Genomic DNA, 20,427 nt, shown 5'->3' with positions numbered 1-20,427 from the left:
TAAATCCTTCTTACTAAAAATAATTTTTAAAAGATTTTATAGCACATTACCATTTACTCAACACTTGCACTTAATAAAGCTCATAGGAAATGGAAGCCCACTCCAGTATTCTTGCCTGGAGAATCCCATGGACAGAGGAGCCTGGCAGGCTACAGTCCATGGGGGTCACAAAGAGCCAGACATGACTGAGCGACTTCTCTTCACTTGTCTTTATAACAGCCTGGCAAAGAACCATTATCCCCATTTTTTAAATGAGCAAACAGATTCAGAGGGCTGATAAAACTTGCCCAAGGACCCAAAGATTGTCAGAATGGATGTAAGATTAAATGTCTGATGCTCTGAAACTCATGGTTTGGTCTCACAGCCAGTTTGACTCAGTGCAAAGGTCACTGTGGGCTGGGCAACCTGGACAGATGAGACATAACCAAAATCACTTATCAGACCGGTAAACTGGCACCTATAAATGCTGCCTTTACCCTCTCAGTCTCTATGATATGAGCTGGACATGTTAGCACAAGCCAGTGGCACTGGGATAATCTGTCTTCTTCCTTCTACTGTGACTATTAAGATATACCACCAAAAGAATCTAAGCCATTGCACTCCATCAAGTATTTATTGCACACCTAGAATGTATTCAATACCATAGAACAAACAGAGGTCAGACCTAGTCCAGTGGCTCCCCCGAGCTTCCACACTAGTCAGGGACAGAGACTAAGAATATAAAGTAGTAATTAACTGTTAAATTGAACAGCGGGCGTTGTAAATGCTGAAATAACTCAGAAAAGACAGATTCATGAGGTCTGAAATAATAAGGGACGGTTTGATGGAATGAAGTTTCAAGTGGAATGAGAGGATACGCTGTGAAAGAAATGGGAACTGTATGTCTAGTAATAGTTACTCCCAGTGTATTTCGTGTGCCAGGCATTTGTAATACATAATGTCTCAGAGTATTCAAAATAATCACCCTGGAAGGCAACTGCTTTTATTCTAGAGAAACAGAGTCAGAACTTTCTAACACCATATACAAAAATAAACTCAAAATGGATTAAAGATCTAAATGTAAGACCAGAAACTATAAAACTCCTAGAGGAGAATATAGGCAAAACACTCTCAGACATAAATCACAGCAGGATCCTCTATGATCCACCTCCCAGAATTCTGGAAATAAAAGCAAAAATAAACAAATGGGATCTAATTAAAATTAAAAGCTTCTGCACAACAAAGGAAAATATAAGCAAAGTGAAAAGACAGCCTTCTGAATGGGAGAAAATAATAGCAAATGAAGCAACTGACAAACAACTAATCTCAAAAATATACAAGCAACTTATGCAGCTCAATTCCAGAAAAATAAACGACCCAATCAAAAAATGGGCCAAAGAACTAAATAGACATTTCTCCAAAGAAGACATACGGATGGCTAACAAACACATGAAAAGATGCTCAACATCACTCATTATCACAGAAATGCAAATCAAAACCACAATGAGGTACCGCTTCACACCAGTCAGAATGGCTGTGATCCCAAAAATCTGCAAGCAATAAATGCTGGAGAGGGTGTGGAGAAAAGGGAACCCTCCTACACTGTTGGTGGGAATGCAAACTAGTACAGCCACTTTGGAGAACAGTGTGGAGATTCCTTAAAAAATTGCAAATAGAACTACCTTATGACCCAGCAATCCCACTGCTGGGCATACACACCGAGGAAACCAGAATTGAAAGAGACACATGTACCCCAATGTTCATCGCAGCACTGTTTATAATAGCCAGGACATGGAAACAACCTAGATGTCCATCAGCAGATGAATGGATAAGAAAGCTGTTGTACATATACACAATGGAGTATTACTCAGCTGTTAAAAAGAATACATTTGAATCAGTTCTGATGAGATGGATGAAACTGGAGCCGATTATACAGAGTGAAGTAAGCCAGAAAGAAAAACACCAATACAGTATACTAACACATATATATGGAATTTAAAAAGATGGCAATGATGACCCTGTATGCAAGACAGCAAAAAAGACACAGATGTGTATAACGGACTTTTGGACTCAGAGGGAGAGGGAGAGGGAGAGGGTGGGATGATTTGGGAGAACGGCAGTGAAACATGTATACTATCATGTAAGAATCGAATCACCAGTCTATGTCCGACGCAGGATACAGCATGCTTGGGGCTGGTGCACAGTGATGACCCAGAGAGATGTTATGGGGAGGGAGGTGGGAGGGGGGTTCATGTTTGGGAACGCATGTACACCCGTGGTGGATTCATGTCAATGTATGGCAAAACCAATACAGTATTGTAAATTAAAATAAAGTAAAATAAAATAAAAAAACAAAAACAAAAAAAAACACACCACTGCAATGAAACACATCAAGGTTTCTGACATTTACAAGCTATGTGACTTTGGATGAAGGGCTTACCTTCTTTTTACAGTGTTCTCATGTGGAAAATATTGATTCAAGGCTTACTTGAGATCATGTATATAAAGTGTCTGGCATTGTGCTCATTCTAAAAAAAAAAAAAGAAACAGAGTCAGAGAAGTGAAACAGTATGCCCAAAGTCACAAAGCTTTTAAGTGATAGATCCAGGATTTAAAATAAGGTTTATCTAATGCTAATGTTAGTGGGGTTTTTTTCTACCTATGCTGCTCACTACTGACAGGTAAATCCAAGAACTAAAACAAATGTTACTGGCCCATCAAGAGGTCCCTCTGAGAGGAAAGGGTATAGTGAGAAGAACACTGGAGCTAGAATCAGCAGACCAAATTTTAATACATTTCTGTCTCTAACCTATTTGGTAAATGCCTTAACCCTTTTCAATTTCCTCATTTAAAGAAAATGGAGAAAATTCTGGCAGCTATCTCAAATAACCACTGTAAGTATGAAATGAAAAACATGTAGATATGACTAACACATATAAAATATCCAATTTTAAGTATTAATTTTAATAAGCAATTAAGATACAAATTGAAGCCCTTAAAGTATGTGTTTCATTGGACTTACTTCAACTAATTTCCAAACACTGTATCATTTTCAGGCCTTTCAGGAGATGGGAGTAGGGAGCAGGGTGGGATCAGAAAGGGCAGAGAACCTTCTGGGCATTTCTCAAACTATCAGAGGCCCTCATGTTATTGGAGCTACCAGTCCCTTTGCACAACTGATCCTCCCAGGCCCCAGCGTGTTTCCTCTCAGTGTTCTCTCCTTGGAAAGAAGAACTAAGGAGTGAGCCATCTCCCAAACAGAGAGCCAAAGACCACCTCGAGAAGAGCACCAAGCTGAGCACACAGCATATGGTCATAGACAGTGGTCAAACTTAACTGGATTCTCAAGGATCCTAAAAGCCAGCCTCTAAGACTAACCGTTTTGTGGAATTCAGCAATAAATGGGGATGTTCCTTGCCTGAAGGACAGAGAGGTGTGCAGGGCGTTGAGCAGAACTTTCTATTCTGGCCCCTCCTCTTCATCCCACAATCCACTGAGCTGTCTCCAAGGAAGTGAGTGCTCCTGGTGATGGCCGAGTGTGCCAGACAGGGGCCTTGACTCATCCCATCGCTTGGTCAGCAGGAGCTATGTAAGCCAGAGGGATCTTAGGGGAAAAAAATCCTTTTATGAATTTCATGACTTTGTGTGTATGTGTGTGTGTGTGTAATAAAGTTTTATTAAAGTATAAAGGAGATAGAGAAATCTTCTGACATAGGCATCAGAAGGGGGTAGAAAGAATACCTGCTTGTTAGTATTAGCAATGAAGTTATATACTCTCCAATGAATCCAAAGAATGTCTGGAGGTTGTAAAGACCTCACCAGACCTACTCCCATAATTTATATTTTAAGATAACAGAATTAGCCAGAAGGTTTAATCCAGAGACTGTCCTCAGGCAGAATACATTGTTGTTATATAATCCTTGTAAAGAGCAGGTCTACTCTCATAATTTACAGAATTAGCCAATTTCATGACTTTCTTGCTGACTGGTGACATTTACAGTCCAAACCTAGTACAATCAGAATTTCAGGCTTTGGTTCATGAATTGATGGAACAAAAAATGACCACCTTCTATTTATGTAACTATAATTAGTGCCTTTTTTTCCCAACAGTTCAAAATACTGAATAGTATTCCTTTCTGAACCCTTAAAAATTCAGAAATACTGTTACTGGGTGGGGGAAGAGTTTCAAGAGCACTAAAGGGCCCGCTTGACTGAGTGGAGCCAGACTCTGGGGGTCGCTGATACTAATGTGATTCCACTGGTGTCCAGGGACCCTCCTGCTGTGCTTGCTGGGAGAAGACAAGGAAGTGGGCAGTACTCTTCCCTTCAGTCAACCATACATGCACCCATTTATTTATTCACTCAATAAGCACGTATTGAGGACTTTTTTGTGTGCCAGGCTCAGGGCTAAGCATTTGAGAGAGAAAGGAGTCATAAAGGAAACGAACTTTACAGGTAGGATTAAAGGGGACAGAAAATCAGGCCGGAAACTGTGGCCTATAGGAAGAGAAGTTAGTCATGGCCTAAAGCGTAGCCTTGGAACAGAGCAATTGAAAGTTTCCCTTGGGTTCCCTGACACAGAAAATATTCATGACTTGACTAAAATCACAGATATCATTGAAGTCAGAGACTGACCTAAATTCAAGCCCTGAATGCCGTTCTGACAACACCGTGAGCCTAACACAGTGAGAGGAATTCAGGCTTTGGAAAGAAACACCTGGATTTAAGCCCTGGGATTACCTTTAATTAGCTTAGCTAAACCTGTCTGAACCAAAATATTCTTGTGTGAAAATAGAGTAGAAACTCATTGTAAAATGAGGTTGTTGGGATTAAGTGATATACTGTGATTTACATTTCCAATTAAATGGAGTAACAGGGGCCAAATTTTCCCTCCTACTTGAAACAACTGAAATACAAGACAACATATTAATATATAATTAAATGGTTTCTAAGACATTGGACATCAAGCAATTAAAGACAAAGGAATACTCCAGCTGCAGCCAGGGCCAGCCTGCCCAGGGATGCACCTGATCAAGACTGATGGTAAATAAATGATGTGAGTCCCACAGCTGAGCCAGCTTACTGTTTTCAGAGAGTTCCCAGGCCATGGAGTCAACATGAAGCCTGCTCAACTCTAAAGACACAGAGATTAGACTCCAGAGATCAATTGACTAGCAATTTCAAGGCTGAGGGTCACTTTAAGTATGTAGTAAAGGACTTAAAGATCAGGGAAAATAATACCCAGAATCAGGAATAATACACAGAATCAGGAATAATTCTTTCATCCTGAGTAGAGAACTCCATAATTCCAAGGGCATTAGAGTATTCAGAAGGATTTTGCCTCAATAGTAAGACAAAAATCAACCTTACACTAAAGCACTTCTGTGTTTCTAACAAAGCTTAAAACATAACCCAAATATTAAATTGTTTCCAAGTAATTTAACTTTGTCCTGAAAAAAAGCTCAAGAATATTTACAGGTGTATATATATATATATATCCAGCACTCAAAAAAACACAAAATTCACACTGTGAAGCATCCAATCAAATATCAACAAGCATTTAAAGAAGCAGAAAAACGCAACCCATAATGAGAAGGGAAAAAATCAGCCACAAAACAGCACAACTGATACAATTAGTGGACAAGGACATTAAAGCAATTATTATAATTGTGTTTCACACAACTAAAAACTTACAGGAAGATTAAATATGTTTGAGACTTGTAGGATATAAAAAGACCCAAACTTCTAGTGGTGAAAAACCATAATATCTGGGATAAAAAATACAGTGGATGGGATCAATGGCAGATTGAAAATTACAGGAAAAAATAAGTGAATTTGAAGACTGAACAATAGAAATTATCAGAAGTAAAAATGAAAAAAACAAAGCATCATTGAGTTGTAGAATAACCTCAAGAATCCTGACATATACATAATTGGAGACATCAAAATAGGGGCGAGAAATTTCTTTAAAGACAGAAATTACCAAAGCTCACTCAAAAAATTTGTGAAGCCCGAATATCCCTATATCTACCAAAGAAATGGAATTCATGTATATTAAAACGGTTCCATAGAGGATATTCCAGACACAGAAAATCCACCAATGAGTTGCACTAAAGGAAGAAACAATTCCAATTCTGCAGAAATGCTTCCACATAGTTAGAAACAAGTGAGAGTGAAAAAGTACAGTGTGAGTAGCTAAGTCTTGTCTGACTCTTTGTGACCCCACAGACTACAGCATGCAAGGCTCCTCTGTCCATGGAATTTTCCAGGCAAGAATACTGAAGTGGGTAGCCATTCCCTTCTCTAGCGGATCTTCCTAATCCAGGGATCGAATTCAGGTCTCCTGCCTTGCAAGCAGATTCTTTACCATATGAGTCACCAGGGAAGCCCAGAAATAAGGGAATATTTCCCAATTCATTCTACAAAGTGAGCCTTACACTGATACCAAAAGCAGTGAAAACATTTCAAGAAAATAAAATTATTGACTATTTTTCATGAACATTGATATAAAAATTAACTTTAGCAAGGAGCTTCCCTGGTGGCTCAGCTGGTAAAGAATTAGCCTGCAATGCAGGCGACTCCAGTTCAATTTCTGCGTCGGGAAGATCCGCTGGAGAAGGAATAGGCTACCCATGCCAGTATTCTTGGGCTTCCCGGGCTGCTCAGATGGTAAAGAATCCGCCTGCAATGCGGGAGTTCCTGGCTTCAATCCCTGGGTTGGGAAGATCCCCTGGAGAAGGGAAAGGCTATCCACTTCAGTATTCTGGCCTGGAGAATTCCATGGACTATATGGTCCACGGGATCACAAAGAGTTGGACACAAATGAATGATTTTCACTGACTAATCAAGCAATATTTTAAGAGGATAATGCATCACAATCAAGTGAGCTTTAACCCAGAAATGCAAGGCTGATATTTTTAATCAACTAGTATAATTCACCATATTAACAGACAAAAAGGACAAGAAATCTAAAGAAATATTTGACAAAATTCAACATCCATTTCTGATATTTTAAAAATCTCAGTAAACTTGTGTAGAAGGAAAACTCTTCAACCTGAAAATCTATGAAAAACGTACAGCCAATGGCATTTTTTGATGGAAGACTGAATGCTTTCCCTTCAGCAGAAACAAGGTGAGGGGGTCTGCTCTCACCATTTCTGTTCAATATTGTACTGGAGATTCTAGTCAGTCCAATAAGGCTATAAAAACACAAAAAGTTTAAAATTGGAAAGGAAGAAGAAAAGCTCTTTACTCACCAGTCACATGACTGTCTACAGAGAAAATCCTATGGAATTTGGTGGGGGGAAGCTACTAGACTAAATGAGTTTAGCAAAGTTTTAGAATGTAAGACCAATATACAAAAATCAATGTATTCCCCTATGCTGATGACAAATAATCAGAAATTGACATTTTAAAATGCTTTTTATAATAGTATGAAAATATAAAGTATTTAGAGAGAAATATGACAAAGGTATATAATGCTTGTACATTACAATTTACAAAACATTGCTAAGAGGAATTTAAACATACCTGAATAATGGAAAGATACATAGTGTTCATGGATTAGAAAATTCAGTACTGTTAATTATATAAATTCTCCTCAGGTTGATCTATCGATTCAATGCAAACCCAGTCACAATCCCAGCAGACTTTCCTGTGTGTATGAACATTGACAATCTGATTCTAAAATTCATTTGGACATGCAAAAGGCCTACACAAGCCAAAGCTACTTTATAAAAGAAAGCTTTGGAGAACTTATACTATTTGACTTCATGATAGTATAAAATTATATTCATCAAGACTGAGTGATATTGGCATAGAGATAGACAAATAGTTTGATGGAACAGAGACCAGAAATAGACCCACACATATCTGAACAATTGATTTTGACAAAAGTGCAAAGGCAATTTAGAAAGAAAAAGACAGTCTTCAGCAAATGGTGCTGGAATAATAGGATTTTTTTTTTCCCATTGGATCTATACTTCATACCATACATCATATTAACTCAAAATAAATCCTAGATCTATATATAAAACCTAAAACTATAGAACTTCAGGAAGAGAAAAGAGAAGATAATCTTTGTGACCTTGGGCTAACAGCCAAAGATTCTTTGTGTGTGTGTGTGTGTGGTGTGTGATGTGTGGGTGTGTGGGTGGGTGTGTGTGTGGGGGGGTGTGTGTGTGTGTTAATTTCTCAGTCGTGTCTGACTCGGGGACCCCATGAACTGTAGCCCACCAGGCTCCTCTGTACATTGAATTTTTTAGGCAAGAATACTGGAGTTGGTTGCCAGTCCCTTCTCCAGATCTTCCTGACCCAGGGATTGAATCCAGCTCTCCTGCACTGCAGGCAGATTCTTTACCTACTGAGTCACCAGGGAAGCCCAAAGATTCCTTAGATATGGGTCAAAAACACAATCCACAAAAGAGTAAATTGATAAACTGGACTTCATTAAAATAAAGAATCTCTGCTCTTTAAAAGATACTGTTAAGAAAATGAAAAGATAAGGTACAGACAGAAAATTTGCAAATCTCTTATCTGAGAAAAGACATAAGTATAGAATACTTAAAGAACTCTCAAAACTGAATAATAAGAAAATAATTTAATTTTTTGAACAGGCAAAAGATTTAAAGAGATATTTCACCAAAGAAGATACACACACGGTAGACAGGCACTCACCAGATACTCACCAACATTAGCTATTACACCTACATACCTACTAACAATGTCTGAAATAAAAAAGACTGACCAAACTTAAGTGTTGGCAAAGACATGGAGCAATTGGAGCTCTCCTCATTGCTGGTAAAAATGTAAAATGATACAATCATTTTGGAAAACAGTTTAGCAGTTTCTTAAAAAGTGAAATATACACTGATCATAGGACACAGCCCATTCCACTCTTAGGTATTTATCCAAGAGAAATGACAGCATGTGTCCATTCAAAAACCTAGCAGCTTTATTTTTAACTGTTAAAACTGTAAATGACATAAACAAGAGATGAAAGGATATAAACAACTTGTGGTGTATCCAAGCAATGGAATACTCCTCAGCAATGAAAGTGAATTAACTATCGACACACACAACAATATATTGAATCTTGAATTATGCTGAGTGAAAGTCAAATAAAGAGTATATACTATATGATTCTGTTAATATAAAATTCCAGAAAATGTAAATTAATCGATAGTGACAAAAAACAGATCTTTGGTTACTTGAAGATAAGACTTAGGGTGGGAAGAAATAAAACCAAGGTATTACGAAGAGACAGAAAAATAATTTTGAGGGTGATGGCTATGGTCATTATCTTGATTGTGGTGATGGTTTCATGGGTACATACAAGTTATAAAAAATTAAATTGTATGATTTAAACATGTGCAGCTTGTGGCTTGTCAATTATACCTCCAAAAGGCTGCTTCTTAAAAATTACATATTTGTATGGAACCCCCCACATAGTGAGCCATAAATAAATGTTAGTTTTCTTTAACAATTATGTTTTGCAACTATGGACAAATAAGATCTTAATTCCTGGCTAGGGGAGCTCTTTTTTCACCTGAAAAAGGGCAGAAACAGTTTCTGAAAAGCTAAACTGCTCAGTCATCTTTCCTTTCAATTTTCCTAAGCTGGCAGCTCTGTATCAGCAACGCCCTAGAGAGCCAGGCAATGAGAGGCCAGCCCAGCTTCACTTCTCACCACCCTCACCTCCCAAAGCCGTTGTCTTTGACAACCTAACCCAATTTGGTGACTTATCAAAATGCAAGGGTCTTGATTATATATCCTACTGCCCCAGAATGGTGTCTGGTATTTAGCTGGTGCTTGATAAATGCTGAGAGAAGATATTAAAGGTCACAGTTTCTATCCCTGTTCCTGTGTGCCTGCATGGTGACCTCTGGTCCTCCGTCTAATATAGGTCCCAGCAGAACCTCAGTATAGCGGAGACTGAGGAGCCCAGGTAAAGCTGATAGGGGTGAGGAGCACTCCAGGCTGCAGCCATGGCTTTGCTTGTGAGGGGAGAGTAGGTTTATGAGGGCAAAGTTGATGCAGAGAAGTTGGTGCCACCTGAGGGCATTCCAGGCAGAAGCTGATGAGCTTCTGAAAGGCCTGACCTGGCCCCCGGCAGCACTATTTTAGAAGATGAAGAAATATCGCTGAGTACAGGAGAGAGAATCCTTCCCATTTCTACACAGGATCCATTTACAATGGCATTAAAAATATAAAGTCTTTAGAGAGAAATCTGTACAATACTTGTGCATTCTAAGTTATAAAATGGCTGAGAGAAATTAAACTTGAAAATTGTACTTCATGACTTTTGTGAAGCTTTTTTTAATTTTCAGTGAGAGGTCAAGTTGGGTTTTCTGCTGGACATGTTGACATAGGTGCTTTTAAAATTAAATTAATACACGGAGAAGGGCATAGCAACCCACTCCAGTATTCTTGCCTGGAGAATCCAATGGGACAGAGGAGCGTGGTATGCTATAGTGCGTGGGTTAGCAAAGAGTCGGACACGACTGAGTGGCTAATACTTTTCACTTTCAGATATAAGAAAAGAATTTAATAAAATTCAATATTTATTTATTAGTTTTGAAAACATCTGGAAACTAGAAATAGTCTTTAACTTACTGAAAGATATCTAAAAATAACCAATAGTCAATCATACTTAAAGCAGTGGTTTCAGGACAAATACTGGGACTTCCCTGGTGGTCAAGTGGTTTGGACACCACATCTCCAGTGCAGGGGGCATGGGTTCAATCCTGCTCAGGGATCTAAGAGTCCACTTGCCATGTGGTATGGTCAAGAAAATTTTTTTAATTTTAAAAAAAGAACAAATACTGTAAGATTTCACTTATATGCAAAATCTAAAAACTAAAGCTGATAAACATAATAAGAACAGACTCATACAAAGAACAAATATGGTCACCAGAGGGGGGATAGCATGGTGAAGGACAAAATAGGTGGATTAAGATGTATAAACATCCAATTATAGAATAAATAAGTCATGGGGATATAATGTACAACACAGGGAATATGTTTATTAATATTTCAATAATTTTGTATGGTAATAGACTGGTTCCAAATAGGGAAAGGAGTACATCAAGGCTGTATATTGTCACCCTGCTTATTTAACTTATATTCAGAATACATCATGAGAAACGCTGGGCTAGATGAAGCACAAACTGGAATCAAGACTGCCAGGAGAAATATCAATAACCTCAGATATGCAGATGATACCACCTTATGGCAGAAAGTGAAGAACTAAAGAGCCTCTTGATGAAAGTGAAAGAGGAGACTGGAAAAGTTGGCTTAAAACTCAACATTCAGAAAACTAAGATCATGGCATCTGGTCCCATCACTTCATGGCAAATAGATGGGGAAACAATGGAAACAGTGACAGTCTTTATTTCTTGGGCTCCAAAATCACTGCAAATGATGACTGCAGCCATGAAATTAAAAGACACTTGCTCCTTGGAAGAAAAGTTATGACCAACCTAGACAGCATATTAAAAAGCAGATTACTTTGCCAACAAAGGTCCATCTAGTCAAAGCTATGGTTTTTCCAGTAGTCATATGGATATGAGAGTTGGACTATAAAGAAAGCTGAGCACCAAAGAATTGATGCTCTTGAACTGCGGTGTTGGAGAAGCCTCTTGAGAGTCCCTTGGACTACGAGGAGATCCAATCAGTCCATCCTAAAGGAAATTAGTCCTGAATATTCGTTGGAAGGACTGATGCTGAAGCTGAAACTCCAATACCTTGACCACCTGATGTAAAGAACCGACTCATTGGAAAAGACCCTGATGCTGGGAAAGATTGAAAGTGGTAGGAGAAGGGGACGACAGAGGATGTGATGGTTGAATGGCATCACCAAGGTGATGGACAGGAGTTTGAGTAGGCTCCAGGAGTTGGTGATGGACAGGGAAGCCTGGCGTACTGAAGTCCATGGGGTCGCAAGTCAGACATGACTGAGCAACTGAACTGAACTGAAAGTAATAGATGGTAACTAAACTTATTATGTTGATCATTTTGTAATGTAAAAGGACAGCAAATCACTATATTGTACACCTGAAACTAATACAATATTCTAAGTCAATTATATGTCAATAAAAATATCTAAATAAAGATAAAACTTTTAAATGTAAAAAAAAAAAGTTAATATAATCCATATAGTAAGCATGCTTCCTGTGAAAAGCACCTGCCACGTATTACTGAACCTATGCTTGTTTTTCATCAGACATATAAGGTTCATGAGAACAGGAACTAGAACAGTACCTGGCACATAATAGACACTCAATAAATGTTTATTGAATGAAAGAATCATTTAACAAGTTATTTGTCAATTGAATTTGTATGCAATGTTTGAAGAACTGCCAAAGTTATGTAAATTTCCTTGATCAAAATTGTGATAACTTTATTTAAATACCCTCGCATTTCCTTATTCATTCCTTCAGGGAGGTCTACTAGCATCCGCAGGAGACTGGTAGCAATATAGACCTTATCCTAAAGAAGAAAAGCTAGAAATAGTTGTTTCAGAATTGTAGATTACATCTCAACTTAACCAGTATTATCCCTGGAATATGGTATTGTGCAGGCCCGATCAGCAGTTCAGTAGGGATCTCAGCTTGTTCCCACTCACCACCAAAACAGAGAAAAAAGGTTTTATGAATATACTGTCTAGATAAATAAAATATATCACTAACATTAATTAGTTGTTATTTCTCTGCTCTTATTAAAAGGAATTACCTTGTTTGGCCACTCTTCACTTGTAGATACTTAAATACAACGAATTTAACACATTTCAAACCCTTAGTTCTGCAAAATGTTGCAAATCATTCCAATTTTATTGAAAAGCCTTTTCAAAACCAAGCTTCAAAGAGCTCCAGTGGGATAGGAAATTCATGCTTCAAGAATCACCTGAGAGCTTTGAAAAATGCAGATTCCTGGTCTCTACTCCTGTCCTACTCTATCATCTTACACATAGCCACGATTCTGATGTAGGTGGTCTGGGATTCAGTCCAGAATCTGCACATGGAAAACGGTCTCCAGGTAGTTTTATTGAGTAACCAGATTTCAGAACCACCTTTTACATTGTGTTGCTTTATAAAAACCTTCCATAATCACTGACTGCAAAATCAAGGGCTTCTTTCCTCTTCTTCTAAAAGAGAGGACTGGATCTTTTAAACACACCAAGCCTGATGCATATATAGGAGCTACAATCTCACATCCCTGCAAGACCAGATGTGTAGCATAAATACATGAGGCAGAGATAGAGCACAGTGGGATGGCAACAAATATGACTGATCTAAAAGGGACAGATACTTACCAGTTCTAGCCAAAGGTCAATGTGAGCATAGCATTGCCAGAGTTTCTACATTTTCCAAAGAAATCCATTTCACATAAAATGTCCTGTGAAGGCTAAACTAAACACATCTGTGGGTAACACGTGGCCCAGAGACCAAACAATCTCTGGTTCTGAAGAGTGGCGGGGACAAAACCCTGTTAGACCATTGTATTCATTTACTGGTGGCTCAGCAGGAAAGCAGCAGCCTGCCAATGTGGGAGACCCCAGTTTGATCCCTGGGTCGGGATGATCCTTTGGAGAAGGGAATGGCTTCTCACTCCAGTACTTCTTGCCTGGAAAATCCCATGGACAGAGGAGCCTGGCAGGCTACAGGTTATAGGGTCGAAAAGAGTCAGACACAACTTAGTGACTAAACAACAACAACGTTCATTTACTGAGGCTGCCAAAACAAATTATCACAACTAGGTGGCTTAAAGCTACAGAAGTCGTCAGCTCAAACTATGAACCAGACGTCCTCAGTCAAGGTGCTGGCACAGCTGGTTCCTCCTGGAGGCTGAGGGAAATGGCTTTATGCCTCTTTCTTCACTTCTGGTGGCTGTTTATAATCCTTGGCATCCCTTGACTTGTAGATACATTTCTCCAAACTGCCTCTATTCTCACATGGCCTTCAGTCCTGTGTGTCTCCCCTCTCTCGGTCTGTTTCCCCATCTATTCTAAGGCCTTGTCATAGGATTTAGAATGGCCCCAATCCAGGATGATCTCATGTCCAGATTCTTAATTACATCTGCAGAGACCCTTTTCTGAATAAAGTCACGTGTGTAGGTTCCAGGGGTTAAGGCTTGGATGTTTCTTCCGGGGAGCCAGTGTTCAACCCACTACAGACAGGTTTACATTAAAAAATATCTAAACCATTATTTCAATCAAATTTGATTTTTTTAAACCAATCTTTTTCTTATCTAGTAATTTACTACTATAATAGAAACGATATCTGGCAGAAAATGTGACATGCCCAGGTGAGTATTATTACAGTTTTATTTCTTATATGTTTCCTAGCTTTAAGCTGTTAGAATTATCCCATTGCTCCACTTTCAACCATTGTTCCTAAAATCAGGGTTGCTGGGCAAAGGGGTTCCTCCCTCTATGCAGTGCTCCACCATTGCAGACCTCCTTGACTGGAGAAAAATCAGTCTGTGTCCATGGGAAGGGAAAAAAAAAATGATGAAAGAGCAGAGTGGTTAGGGTATTGGGTAGAGAGAGAAAAATAGGCAATGGAGGAGTCTGTCCTCAGACACGAGAGAAAAAAAGCAGGACATGTGATTTGGGTAGAACAAGTCCTTGAAAGAGATCTGCCTCTTCCAAGGAAATTTTGTAGCCACCCCAGAACTTAACTGTGATTTCTCACGCCATCTGCTGGGACGTATAGGAACCAGCTCAGACGGGAGCCAGAAAAAAAAAAAACGAAACAGTGGCCACACCTTCAGTCATTTTAAGGGGGCCGCATTTACCGAAACTTGACTCTTTCCTGTCCGTCCTAATAAGGATCTAAGAGGACTTACCAAACCCCTGGCCGTCTTCTGTACATTCTTCACTCTTATAAGTACATGGGGAAGCGGGAGGCAGGGCGCGGGTTCCAGAATTCATCCAGGTGTTAGTGACGCTTGTAACAACAGGGTTTGTATCTCTTTCCTCCACGGATCCTTACCAAGAGCATGGTGTCTGGCACAGAAAGTGAAAGTGAAGTAGCCCAGTCGTGTCCGACTCTTTTCGACCCTATGGACTGTAGCCTACCAGGCTCCTCCATCCATGGGATTTTCCAGGCAAGAGTACTGGAGTGGGTTGCCACAGAGCAGCCTCTCAAAAAAAAAAAAAAAAAAAAAATCCTATTAAGTATAAAAAGGAAAATCCCAACTTAAGAATTCTACTTCTTAGCAAGGTGGGATGGGGAGGGAAGAGGGGGGGAGATTCAAGGACATATGTGTACCGATGACTGATTGATGAGGATGTTTGGCAGAAACTAACACAATACTGTAATGCAATTAGACTTCAATTAAAAATAAATGTAACAAAAAGAATTCTACTTCCAGATTTCCCTGGTAGTCCAATGGTTCCTGCAAATGCAGGAGACACAGGGTGGATCCCAGGTCTGGGAAGATTCCACATGCTGCACGGCAGCTAAGCCCACGCTCACACGCCGAGCCACTGCAATGAGAGGCCCGCACACCTGCCATTAGAGAGTAGCCCAAATGCACCAACAGAGACCCAGCACAGCCAAAAATAAATCTTTTTTTTTTTTAAAGAATTCTACTTCTTGTTGACCATTACTTGTGGACAAATTTATAAAAAAACAAATGGCAAGCCAACCCACAAGAGAAAACTGGATTACCTATGACTTACTCAAGTCTTTGGATTTTATTAAGCAGTCCATAGGATGCTCGCTGAGGCCCAGTTACAGTGGAAAGAGTGGCCACTGTGCTCCATGGAGGAAATCACCCCTTAGCGCAGCTGACCTCACCCTACTGTCCCCCACTCAAAGGGCAAAGAGCTGAGGTGTGCACCAGTGTACAGGTGTGTGAAATATTAATATGTCTCTTTCCCAGTGGTGCAGTAATAAAGAATCCACCTGCATGAGACTCTAGAGATTTGAGTTTGAACCCTGGGTTGGGGAGATTCCCTGAAGAAGAAAATAGCAACCCACTCCAGTATTCTTACTGGAAAATTCCAAGGGCAGAGGAGCCTGGTGGGCTACAGTTCATGGGACCGCAAAGAGTTAAGACAGGACTGAGAACACACAGACTCATATTGGTCTCTGACCTGCCATAGAGAGTTGCCATTGGTACTTGCCATAGAGTTCCTAAAACTTCTACCATTTCCTGGATGATAGGATAATTTTTCATTCTAAGGGGTGACTCTTGGTAGGTGCCTGGATGAGAGCTAGACATCAGAAAGACCAAGCTGAGGCAGGTTGGGGGGACCCAGGATCCTTAACTGCAGTGCTTGCACCTGGACACACATCTCCTGGAGCAACAGAATACAAAGAAACTATAAGGAACTAAAAATAACTGCCTGCATGTGCAGCTGGGGCAAATTATTAACAGGATACAAAAAGACCAGAACCCAACTGCCGCTTCTGATGAGCCAGGAACAGAAGCAGGGAGCTGGGCATGATTCCTGCACACAGCGCCACCAAGGGGTAGGCAGACCACCTAAGCCACCCTCCAGCTTGACCCGCAATCAGCCCCAACCTTCATCCTCTTCAAGAGACCAGCTTGCCCTGTTGGAGAGTGAGCCAGGCACCTGTTACTTGTCCTCGCTCCCTCCTGCTGCAACACAAATTCCAGTTAAGACTTGCCTGCCATTCTTGTCAGGCCTCCTACTCATTTCTGTTGATTAAAGACTCCAAGAACCTGGGCCGGTAATAAAGCCTTGATATGACAGAAGCTAGGAACTTCCACCCCCAGCCCCACTCCCATCCACTGGGGAATGGAGGGTTAGTAATCACTGGTGCCTCCAAGATGAGGACTCCAAAAACTCCCATGAGCACAGGGCTCTGAGTGCCTTTAGGTGGGTGAACACACAGAGATACAAGGAGGGGGGCTGCCCAGAGAGGGCATGGAGCCCCACACCCCTTCCCACAAACCTTGCCCTCTGTAGTGTTTCTATCCGGCTGTTCTGAGTAGTATTCTTTGATAATAAACTGGTTATCTAAGCAAACTGTTTTCCCGAGTTCTGTGAGGCACGCTAACCAATGATCAAACCTGAGGAGAGGGTCATAAGAACCTCAGTGTACAGCCAGTTGATTAGACTGCCATGCCTGCATGCTTAGTCATGTCCAACTCTTTGTGACCCTTTGGGCTATAGCCTGCCAGGCTCCTTTGTCCATGGGGTTTTCCAGCCAAGAATACTGGAGCGGGTGGCTATTTCCCCTCCAGGGGATCTTCCCAATCCAGAGACTGAAACTGCTGTGTTTCCTGCTGAGCCATCAGGGAAGCCCATTAGTTGATCAGAAGCACAGGTAACAACCTGGGCTTGCAATGTGGAGACAGGATCTGAAGCAGAGTCGGGGGACAGTCTTGTGTGGTCTGCACTAACCCCAGAAAGACAGTGTCAGGTTTGAATTGAATTGTATGACAGAGTTGGTGTCAGAGTTGGGGAACTGTCAAGTATGGTGGGGGGGGGGGAAGGGGAGGGAACCCACACATGATATCAGAGTATTGTGAATGTGAATAGAGGCAAACCACAAGGTGTTTTTCCTAGACAAGGTGGGAGATCACAGTCCAGCTACCAAGTGACAGTTGCTGCTTGCATCTCAGAGCTAAGCTATAGTCACTGATGAGAATAACATCCCATCAGTTAGGGCTTCCCTGGTGGCTCAGATGGTAAAGAATCTACCTGCAATACAGGAACCTGGGTTCAGTCCTGGGTTGGGAAGATCCCCTGGAGAAGGGAATGGCAACCCACTCCAGTTTTCTTGCCTGGAGAATCCCCATGGACAGAGGAGCCTTGTGGGCTATAGTCCATGGGGTCACAAAGTCAGACACGACTGAGCAACTAACACTTCCCCTTACCTCAGAACACAGCCACTCATAGCACCTACCCCTCAGTGGGCTTCAACTTTGGCTGCACAACATTATCATCTAGAAAGCTTTTTTAAAATTCTGATGCTGCACTCCCATGTCCACTGCAGCACTGTTTAACAGTAACCCACACATGGAAACAACCTAAGTGTCCACTGATGAATGAAAGGATAGACACGAGATACACGCACACACACAATGGAATATCATTCAGTCATAAAAAAAATGAGGTAGTGCCATTTGCAACAAGGACGGAAATTGAGGGCATTATGCTCAGTGAAATAAGTCAAGCAAAGAAAGATAAGTTATCATGTAGTCTCACTTAGAGGTGCAATCTAAAAACAGGAAAACAAGCTCATAGATGCAGGGGACAGACTGGTGGCTGCCAGAGGCAGAGGGGCGGGGACAAAGAGGCGGCAGTGGTGGCAAAATGGGGGTCAAAAGACATAAACTTCCAGTTAAAAAGTAAGCAAGTCAGAAAAAAAAAAGCAAGTCATGGGCATGTAATATACAACATAGTTAATCATACTGTATTAGTGTTAGTTGCTCAGTCATGTCCAACTCTTTGTGACCCCATGGACTGTAGCCTGCCAGGCTCCTCTGTCCATGGAATTCTCCAGGCAAGAATACTGGAGTGGGTTGCCATTTCCTCCTCCAGGAATAATACTGTATTGCATATTGGAAAGTGGCCGAGTAGATTTTAAAAGTTCGTATCACACACAGCTCTCTTAGTTTCCTATTGTTGCTATAACAATCTACCACAAACTTAGTGGCTCAAACAACCCAAACTTAATTACCTTATAGGTCTACAGTGCAGAAGTCAGAAATTTTTCTGGACTAAATTATTGGCTGATTTGTATTCCTCACTGGGGGGTCTAGAGGAGAAATGGCTTTCTTACCTTTTCCAGCTTCTAGAGGCTTTCGAGTTCCTTCCATCTTCAAAGCCAGCCAAGCATTTCTCACATCACACTGATTTGGCTTTACTGCCTCACTCACCCACATTGAAAGACTCTTGTGATTATGTTAGGCCCACCTGGATAATCTAGGATAATCTCCATATATTAGAGTCAGCTGGTTAGTAAGGTCAAGTCTTTCCGCTGCCTTAATTTCCCTAGCCAAGTAATGTAACATATTCCTGGGTTGCAGGACAAGGACTTCTTTGGGGACCATTTTCCTGCCTATCTGGGCTTCCCTGATGGCTCAGCGGTAAACAATCCACCTGCAATGCAGGAGACACAGGAAATGCAGGTTCTATCCCTGGATTGAGAAGATCCCTTGGAGAGAAAGGCAACCCACTCCAGTATTCTTGCCTGAAAAATCCCATGGACAGAGGAGCCTGGTGGGCTTCAGGCTATGAGGGTCGCAAAAAGCCAGACACGACCTTGCAACTGACCATGCGTTCTGCTATCAACATGAAGCTGAGAACTACTGGTTTATCTGTAAGAAGAGGGACTCAAGAAGTAGCTGTCACCAAGCTGAGCCATGAAGGCAGATTGGAGACACACACTGAAAACTTGACTTTGGGGTTAGGGTGGGGGTAGCTACAGCCAGCCTCAGCAACTTTACATTGTTGCAGAATGTGTCTTGGTGGGGGAGCTGGTGGTGTTGTCATGTGATATACTCACATTCACTTCTCTGATAGTCCTAGGAAGTTTCAATTCAGTTCAGTCGCTCAGTCATTTTGTGACCCAATGGTTTGCAGCACGCCAGGCTTCCCTGTCCATCACCAACTCCCGGAACTTGCTCAAACTCATGTCCATTGAATCGGTGATGCCATCCAACCATCTCATCCTCTGTCGTCCCCTTCTATTCCTGTCTTCAATCTTGCCCAGCATCAAGGTCTTTTCCAATTAGTTAGCTCTTCGCATCAGGTGGCCAAAGTATTGGAGCTTCAGCTTCAGCATCAGTCCTTCCAATGAATATTCAGGACTTATTTCCTTTAGGACCTACTGGTTTAAACTGGGAACTTTAATTGTACACTATCCCAGAGGTGACGGACACCAGCCTCACTGAAGAACAGCTGTTACAGAAAATGTAGGTCATAACACAGGATGCAACTTTTCCAGACTTTTGAGACCGGTAGCTATCAGCTTGTTCTTTGTTTTATGCTCACGGTATGTATACCAGATTCTCAAGTGCTCCGTAGGCCATCCTATGCAGTGGAAAGTGACTGGCCAACTGGATGAATGTGGCTTGAAGACAGGTTCTGATTGGCCAACACTTTAATACTCACACATACATATCCACTCAGGATTTCTGGGGTCTCTTAAAAGATCTAACACTCATGCAAGACAACACTCAGCTGTAAGAACAGCTGCCGCCTTTCGATGGGGCATTTATTCTCTAGTTTACAGTAGGCTTCATCCAAGCCTTTCTGTTTCACACCTGGCTCACTTCACACATTTGTTACCTGCCTTATCTGGAAGGAGTCTGACTTTACAAACTTCCCTATCCTCAGAGTTCATATGCCTTTGTTGCTGTTTAGTCGCTCAGTCGTGTCCCACTCTTTGTGACCCCATGGACTGTAGCCTTCCAGGCTCCTCTGTCCATGGGATTGTCCAGGCAAGAATACTGGGATGGGTT

Source organism: Capricornis sumatraensis, chromosome 14, assembly GCF_032405125.1.
Source record: "Capricornis sumatraensis isolate serow.1 chromosome 14, serow.2, whole genome shotgun sequence".
Lineage (NCBI taxonomy): Eukaryota > Metazoa > Chordata > Mammalia > Artiodactyla > Bovidae > Capricornis > Capricornis sumatraensis.
The sequence above is the reverse complement of the archived record's forward strand: the minus strand, read 5'-3'. Positions refer to the sequence as shown.